The 9,477-nt window shown below is 35.7% G+C and overlaps 1 pseudogene; it reads left to right on the top strand.

Annotated features, from left to right (window-relative positions):
• The window catches only part of LOC105998194, a 12,341-nt pseudogene extending 6,997 nt beyond the window's left edge, over nt 1–5,344 (top strand).
• The last annotated feature ends 4,133 nt before the right edge of the window (nt 5,345–9,477 follow it).

The following is a 9,477-nucleotide window of genomic DNA, read 5'->3' as shown; positions in this document are numbered from 1 at the left end:
TGCCATGCAGAAGCTCTGCAACTTCATGCAATCCCATTTGTCCAACCTTTCTTTGATTTGTTGTGTTTCCGGGTCTCTATTCAAAAAATTTCGGCCCTAACATCAATCCCAGAGTACTAAAGATATAACTAAAGTAACTAGTAACAAGTAGCAAGTAACTAAAGATGGTTGCAGGCACAGTTCTATAAAAATATATCATCTCAACAGAGCTATTTAGTATTTGGTATGTCAAATTTAGTATTACCTCCTTTAGAGGTGGTCTTCTGGTTATTTTAATTGTTTAGTACTGAATTGTTAACATTTCTCCTTACTCACACCTGCAGAGATCGTTTAGGTGTCTTCCTGACAGCTCTGCTGGTCAAGAACTCACTAAATAATAAAGATACAACACATTCTGGGAGACAGGAGACAGGAAAGAAATGTGGTCAGTAACTTACAAATCACATGCTATTACAAAGAGGCATTAAGTGTTCATTTCTTCATCACACTGTGTATAAGTAACCAGTAAGCAAAAAGGATTGATTTCTTTTTCCTTTTAACTTTCTATAGCCCAGCAAAGCTTGAAAACATACCTCCTAAATGACATTGATTTTGTTTCTCACTCAATTTTATAGACATAAGAAAGTCACAAAAATGTTTTCATATTGTAATTTAGTCCAGAGATGACTTTACTGTGTTCAGTTGTTTCTTAGTAAGGAGCACTAGCATGGAGTATACTTTTGTTGTAACTACATTGTTCCCCTCTTCCTCTCTCTCTCTCTCTCTCTCTTTCTCTCTCTCTCTCTCTCTCTCTCTCTGTCTCACTCCCTCTCTCTCATGCAAAGAAAAGTCCCTGAAGGCTGCAAAGTTAGTAAGCAACCAGAATGTCACAGATGTTTGTGGTTTGTGACAAGGTAGTGGCTGACATTTCAAATGTGTGTTATCTCCACCAGGAACTGCACCATGACTTTACTGTGCATCTAGAAAGCAAAATCCACCAATTACTCTCCTCCAAAACAGATGTTTATGATTTATCCATGCTTTTCCAGAATACAAGTATTGTTTAGCTTATAGACAAGCTCTTTGAAATCTCATCCAAGCCTTAAAGAAATTTAGAACTGGAAAGAAAGCTTTTAAAGCCATCAAAATTATTTTATAGACCTAGTAAGACTGAAACCAAACAGTCTACCGGTGGCAAATTTGGGATAGGTACAATGGGCCTGACACCCAGCCTTATATTCTTTATTTGATTTTTATTCTACCCCTTGAGAACTGGTCCTTACAGAGTTGAAACTCCCATTTGTTGGATGCCACATTGATGCATAGATATAGTGGTTGATATTGTAGGAACCACCTACAAGTGCCTAGAGTTTAATGTGAGGAGCTCAGGTATCAACTAGCTTGGGTTGGTAATGAAAATACTTAAGTGACTTTTAGGTAACCTTTATGAAACTGAAGGTGAAGTTTGTGTGTTGATATATTATGAGATCATGGTGAGGCTATCATTGAAAAACTCAGTTGCAAAGAAAATAGCATTCTAATTTCATGGTGTATTCTTATTCCCATTCTTTCAAAAGAGAAGAAAATAAAATTCTATATTTAAAATATGCAGTATGAGCTGGACACTAGTGGCTGGTGACTATAATCCTAGCCACTCAGGAGGCTAAGTTCTGAAGTTTGAGGTTTGAAACCAACCCAGGCAGACAAACTTCAGAGACTCATATCTCCAGTTAACGAGTAAAAAGCCAGAAGTAGAGGTGTGGCTCAAATGGTAGAAGACCAGGTATAAAAATTGTGTCCTGAGGAAAATCCTAAGCTCGTGAAGCTAAAATAAGAAGGAGGAAAATAAGAGGAGGAGGAGGAGGAGGAGGAGGTGGTGATGGTGGTAGAGGAGGAGGAAGAGGAAGATTATTACTGACTTTTTTTGCCTCTACATTTTTTTCCAGTTTGACCTTGCAGTGACTGCTGAGATGCCTCTCTGTTCTCCATGTACACCTTATTCTAGTTTGCACTCCAATTCTTAGTCCCACTACTGCCAGAGATATAAAAGATCCATCATCAGAAGGACACATCATTTCTAGGCAAGGCTCACATTTATTACAACCTGACAAAGGTATTTCTTAAATCAAATGTAAGCAGGAAAGAGACAAGGGATATAGTGTAGTAAAGATGTGAGATTTATGACATCAAATCAGGGCTTAAAATAAATGTTCTGAGTCCAACTCAAACAACAAATCTAAAGAATGACCATCAAATCAACAGCAAAGGGAACACAAGATCTATATGCTCCTGAGTAAGTTAAAGAAACCCAAGATACCACTCTAATATTGATTTTCAAGTCTTCCCAGCACCCGAATATCTCTTTATGCAACCTAGATAACCCTAAGAATACCTCTAATTACTTCTTTCTCTTTATCCAAAAAAAGGTTAATACTATTTATGTAGTTATGAAACTCATGGGCTAAAAAGTTTAAATACTGCCGAGTTGATTTCTTGAATTGTTGCAGAATATGAAAATGATGTTATTTTAGAATTCCTGATACATACTGTTTACTTAATTCACATGTGTCATTGCCTTCCATCATTATTTAATATTTTCTTAATAAGATTTCCCTAGGACAGCACTCAAATATATTCTGACTGGTTTTAGAATGGAATATGAAAGACTTCAGCTGAATAATGTTGTGCAGAAATCTTGACTGTATTAGCAACAGTTAGCCTTTCAATAGAAATTCCAATGGATTTTGTCTGGGCAATCCCAAAGAGACATCACAATGTTCTAAAAAAAAGCAATTGTTTGTATAACAAAAATATGAATTAAATTAGGAGTAAGACCCAGTAGTTTGTAAATCAATTTCAAATATCAGTCTTTTTTTTATTGTGAAAATACTGTACAGAGGGGTTACAATTACATGGGCAAGATAGTGAGTACATTTCTTATCAAGCATTGTAGCCTCCTCCTTTGTTTACCCTTCCCATCCCTTACCATCCTCCCTTCCCCCCACCCAATCCTCCCCCCCCAAGTTGTAAAGTTCATTTTTGACATCACAACTTGTACTTCTCATTGTTGCAACAGGTCCACCTGTATCCTTATTTAAACGACTTGTTTTTCCCCTTCCCCTCCACAAATTATACCAACATCAAATACAGTGAAAGCAGGGATTATACTGTGGGGGAGGGACATACAAAGCAACAAAGAAATAATCTTATAATTGTGTTAGAAACAAATGCATGAAAGAAAAAAAAACATTTAAAATACATATCTTAGGGTTCATCAAATATCAGTCTTGCCATGAATCTGTCTCACAACAAATGTTCCTCATTCATTCTAGCTGTCATTCTCCTCAAAGCAACCTTCCCTCTTCTAATACCGTTGGTCTATTTGGGTGTCACTCACACTTTTCAGAAACCTGAGGGACTCATCTTCTGTCTTTATTTTCTGTTTACTGTACTCAGGTTTTACTGGAATCTGTCTGCATTAATCTGTATTTTCCCCTTTTACCTTTCAAGCCGGCAGTCTTATTTGGTAAGTTATTACTAGAGGTTTCTCAGTAAGAGGTGTGAAAAAATACAGTATTTTTTAAAGAGATCTCTTATGAATGTATAAAAAAACGAGATAAGCAGAATTGTAGTCCTTGAGAGGCTTTGTATGAGAGTGATGGGGAGCTGGAGTCCTGGGAATATGAGCAGGTGGAAAAGAAGAAGATGAGATTTTTCCTGGAATGAAATGTCTGCAGAGTTTGAGCACGTCACCCATTCTTTTACCTTGTATTTCCCTACATGGACCACTGAGGTATTTCTCATTTTGCCTCATCTCACTCATCCTCTTCAGTATCTTCCCTAATGGTCCCAACCAGGCACCTAAAATCAGTGTCTGAACTCAATAAAAGCTTTATCCTTTCTTTCTGGTACCAGATGGAATTATTTGATTATTCCAGAAGAAATTATTTGATACACAAACTGCATCCTTACAATGTTTAGAAGGCTCTTAACTTCAGTTTCAACAAATGGAATGGAAGAAAATCCTTTCAACAGAATCTGTATCAGATTTCCGGAAAAAACAAAAGGAGGGTATAAAAAAAAATGATAGCTCTTACCCTGCATGGAAAAATAGAAAGAAACTTTCTAGAAAGGAAAAGAAATCAGTAACTTTTCTTTCAGATAACCCAAAACTTCTTTACTGATTAAAAATGATAAAATTGAAAACTTTCCAATTGAAAACATTTTCCCCTTGCTTCATGACTTTATAACCTTCCTAGTGCATTATTGCTTTTGAGATCATTTATTTTAAACATTTGCCATTGAATTATCTCATGGAATCCTTTGTTTTGTGCTGCAATTCTCACAACAGCACTGAAATAGAGGTCCTTCTGTATTAGCAGGTTTTTTTGTTTGGTTTGGTTTGGTTTTCCTCAATTAATCATGAAGAATGAATGTTTGTCTTGGAAGCAGGACAACATTTACAATGTTCCTCAGAGAATTCCATGAAGTCATTTTGAGGAAACACGAGGTGAAAAGAAAGGTGTTTTTGTTTTAAATTAAAGCGAGAGGAGCCTTCTGGCTGTGTGCGCGTCCTGGGAGCCGCCGCCGCCGGAGCTGCGGACAGCAGAGGCTTCACTGCATGTCCATGCGTCCCCGAACACACCTCTGTTGATCAGAAATGTGGTGCAGGACACCAGGTCTGAAGATGGTGGTTCTGGCCCTATAGTTGCTGTGTATGTTCCACTTGATTTCTACGATCGACGTCCAAGAGGATTTGCTTATGTTCAATTTGAGGATGTTCGTGATGCTGAAGATGCCTTCCATAATTTGGACAGAAAGTGGATTTGTGGATGTCAAATTGAAACAGAGTTTGCACAGGGAGATCGGAAGACACCAAACCAAATGAAAGCCAAGGAAGGGAGGAATGTGTACAGCGCTTCACATTAGGATGACTATGACAGATACAGACGTTCTAGAAGCCAAGGAGATCAAGAAGTTGGTCTTTTGATTACAGCTATAGAAGATCTTACAGTCCCAGAAACAGTAAACCGACTGGAAGAGCATGGCATAGCAGAAGCCATTCCGACAATGATAGACTCAAACACAGAAATCCATCTTTTTCAAGCTCGAAATCCAATTCAAGATCACGGTCCAAGTCCCAGCCTAAGAAAGAAATGAAGGCTAAATCTCGTTATCTAGGTCTGCATCTCACACCAAAACTAGAAGCACCTCTAAAACAGATTCCAAAACACATTGTAAGTCTGGCTCAAGATATGAAAAGGAATCAAGAAAAAAAAAAACACCTAGATCCAAATCTCAGTCAAGATCATAGTCTAGGTCTAGATCAAGGTCGTGGATTAGTCCTAAGTCCAGTGGCCACTGATAGTATAAACCATGATACTTTCTAGCCATGTATCACTCATTTATTCATAGTTTTTGGTACTTAAATTATCAGGAATACAATGTTGCAATGATGCATAAAAACATTTGTTAGTTTTCTCTGAACCAGGCAATGGTTATAATTAAAATGATATGGTATTGAGTAGCCACTCTTAAAGAGTCTGGTTTGTTTAATGTTATGGGCAGCTACCCATTTGTGGTGTCTCTGTATATTTTTGGAAAGATTCTCATTTTTTGTTCTTGAAGTCTTAGTGAAAAGATTTGGTTGACCATAATTTGCAACATTGTCTTATTAAAGTAAATTTTCATATTAATATTTGGTAGAACTGTTAACCTAGAAAAGTAGCTTGCTAATAAGATAGACTGATACAAAAGTGAAGTTGTAGCCACATTACAACACTTACTGCTCAGGGTGGACCTTTACGCCTTGTGAAAATGTCTAGGCCTGTGATTATATATGATGCAGGGCGGAATAGTTCTTTTGTTAACCCCACTGTCGTGGAGAATGATGCCAACTGGGTCAAATAGCATTTTCAGGAAAATTTGATTTTTTTCACTGAAACATGTGGAGTCTTCACTGTTTTGTTTTTTAAATTTTTTTCTGGTTTCTAAGATTTGAAACAGAAAAATTCCCTTTAAGACTTGAATTTGTCAACAGCAGAAATAATTTTAAGGAGAAAGCATTTTTAATGCAGTCTCCAATTTAAAGAATATCATTACTTAGTTTTCTTACTGCTATTAGAAGCATTAGATAGTTTCAAAGTAGGTTTCGTGTGTGTGTGTGTATGTGTGTGTATGTGTGTGTGTATGTGTGTGTAATGTGTAGTGTAAAAATAACTGAATTTTGATGCTCAGAGCACTTGGCACATGCATTTGTATCAAAGTCTGCCTGCCTTTTTGGGGGGAACTTGTTCTTCACACCTTAGTTTATTTAATGTGAGGCAAGTTGAAAGACACTCATATTCCAGCTGATTCTGTGGTGCCATGAAACTTAAAATAATTTTGGAAAAAGAATTAATTTTAAGCAAGAGCGTCATCTCTTAGTTTTTGATTATCAATATAGTATCTGACTCAAATGAAGAAGTAATACTCTTAATTATTTATAATTTCTAGTCTTTCTCTGAAACATTAGAGAAGTAATTAAAAGTGACTTGAAATGTCCAGGGTCATTTCAGAATAAAATTTAGCATTTTTGAAAATCTCAGATATGAGTAAGAAATGTGTTGGGGAAATGATTGCTTTTGGAGGGTTACTTCTTTAAATTTTGGTTTTAGAAGTCTAGGCCCTGCCTGTATAAGAACAAAGATTTTTTTTTAAATGCTGTTTGTAGAATGTGTTTAAAGGATTGATTCTAGAACCTTTGTATATTTGGTAGAATATCTAACTTTGATTTCTTTACTGTTTGCAGTTAATGTTCATGTTCTACTATGCAATCATTTATATGCATGTGTCTTTAATTTTTTAAACATTTTCCTGGATGTGTAGTTTAAACAACAAAAAAACTCTATTTAAAACTGTAGCAGTAGATTGCAGTTCTAGCAAAGAGGAAAGTTGTAGGGTTAAACTTTTTATTTTCTTTCTTATAGAAGCTTCTAAATATTTATATGTTCTTTTTAACAAATATTGTGTACAACCTTTAAGACAGCAATGTTTAGATCAAAAAACAAGACCCAGCTTATTTTCTGCTTGCTGTAAACTAAGCAAACATGCTATAATAAAAACAAAATGAAGGAAAAAAATTAAAGCTACAAATTAACAAAGTTATAATCTGCTCTAGATGCATAGTGGTTAAAATGAATGAAGCCTGAAGTCACAATTGCTAATGAGGCTGCCTCGCACAGCACCAAGATGACAAATCAAGCTGTCTTCCATTCTTACAGAAAGATATGCAGCTATCATTATTCTCTTAACCCATCTTCCTGCACAACTTCTAATGAAAGTGACATTTTAATGAGAGAAATATTATACAAATAAAGTATATTGGAATAGCTAGTTCCCTTGTTAGAAAGAAGTCTTAAGACTGTAATGCGAAGAATTTGAACAGTCAATAAATGAACATGAGAGGAGGCAGAGAATTAGGGAGATGAAGAATTAAGAGTGGGAAATTAAGATTATTAATACCATACAGAAAAATACGCTCAAGTGCACTGACATGTGATATTGTTTTCTATATAATAATTACAAATTTTCAACTGTCTTTCAGCTGAATAATAAATTATAGTATGGTCAAAAAAGTGATTAAATAAGGCTATACCAAATCAATGGGTTGAATCTACCAACCCTAATTTTTTAAAAAAGGATTCCAGGACAGAAAGAACCTTCATATGATTTATTTACATAAAGCTATTTTTGAAAAGCCAGGAAGTTGTTAGTAAAAAACACTGGTTATTAATATTATTATTAAAATAAATTTAAAAAATAAAAGTGATGGCTCTAACTTCTAGGAAGTGAGGGATGCTAATTAAGAAGGACCATGAAATTGGTTTCTGAGGAGCAATTGTCTAGTTATATATGGAGCTTATGCTACTCTCATGTATAGTCACTTTGTTGGTAACTTAATGACCCATCAGTTGTTGCTTTACCACTGTTTTAGATATTGTATTCCACAATTTAAAAAAGCGTTAAAGGGCTAGGTATTGCTGGCTCACACCTGTAATCTTAGCTACTCAGGAAACTGAGATCTGAGGTCATGGGTCAAAGTCAGCTAGGGCAGGAAAGTCCATGAGACTCTTATCTCCACAACTTAAAAAAAAGCCAGAAGTAGAGCTGTGGTTCTAATGGTAGGTCCTGAGTTCAAGCCCCAGGACTGACACAGAAAAAAAAATTAAAGCATTAAAAGACTAAAGGAAAGATATACATGTCCCTCTTTTAAATTCTGAATATTTAAGCAACAACTGAACAGAGAGGGGAAAAGGTACCACATTCATGTTCAGCAATAGGAGAAAATAAATATCCTCTTTCTCCAAAATATGGAAGGACTACAATTCTATTATGTGAAATACAGCTAAAAAGTATTGGTCAACTATGAGAGAGCAAGGGAAGGGGTAATATTGTCCAAAAAAATGTATTCTTTTCCTGACTGTAACCCCTTTGTACATCACCTTTATAATAACAATTTAATTTTTTTAATTTTAAAAGTATTGGTCAACAAGATACCTTATACTTATAAACTAACATGTTAAACTGAAGCCCCTTTGTATAACTACCTAAAAATAATAATGAAATAATGATAATAATTATTTAAATGTACCCAGTTGCCTCTTTAGAATCAAGAAACATGAAGAAGGAAATGTCCATTATTTTAATAAGTTCTGTATTGTGAAAATACCATACAGAGGGGTTACAATTACATGAACAAGGTAATGAGTACATTTCTTATCAAGCAATGCTGCCTCCTCCTTTGTTTTTCCCCTACCATCCCTGACCTCCCATCACCAAGAAATGTTCATTTTAATTTCCTATAACTAATTGCCTTTCTGAAGTGTGTGTGTGTGTGTGTGCATATTACTTTTAAGTAATTTGGTATTTTTTGGTTGGTCATAGGACCTGAACTCTGGGTCTGTGCGCTGTTTTCACTCTTCAGCTCAAGGCTAGCACTCCATCACTTGAGCCACAGCACCACTTCTCCTTTTTCCAATTTTCTGAGTGGTTTATTGGAGATAAGAGTCTCATGGACTTTCATGCCTGGGCTGGCTTTGAACCACAATCCTTAGATCTCAGCCTCCTGAGTAGCTAGGATGAGAGGTGTGAGCTACCAGTGCCCAGCACTAATTTAGTTTTTAAAGGATTATAAAATCAGTAAGAAGTATTTTAAAACATATAGTTGTAATAGTATCAGAAAATCCTCAAGTGTGGAGGCTGGACCAAACTTCACTGAATTAATCTTCAGACTTGGTGTCTCTAGAGGAGAGAGAAAGTACACTCCTCCCACATCACTCTCTGTTCTCTTCTAGAACCTTCTAGAGGCTTCATGAATGACTTCATTTTATTCATGGAAGTTTTAGGAAGACTTTATTTTAGTGAAACAGCATAAAGTAAAGAGAAAAGAACAAAAATGGAGACATTTTCTTTTTTTTTCTTTACATCTTTTTTTTTTTTTGGTCCGGTCGTGGGGCC

The sequence above is a fragment of the Dipodomys ordii genome, unplaced genomic scaffold (assembly GCF_000151885.1).
Source record: "Dipodomys ordii isolate 6190 unplaced genomic scaffold, Dord_2.0 Scaffold158, whole genome shotgun sequence".
NCBI lineage: Eukaryota > Metazoa > Chordata > Mammalia > Rodentia > Heteromyidae > Dipodomys > Dipodomys ordii.
The sequence above is the reverse complement of the archived record's forward strand: the minus strand, read 5'-3'. Positions and strand labels throughout refer to the sequence as shown.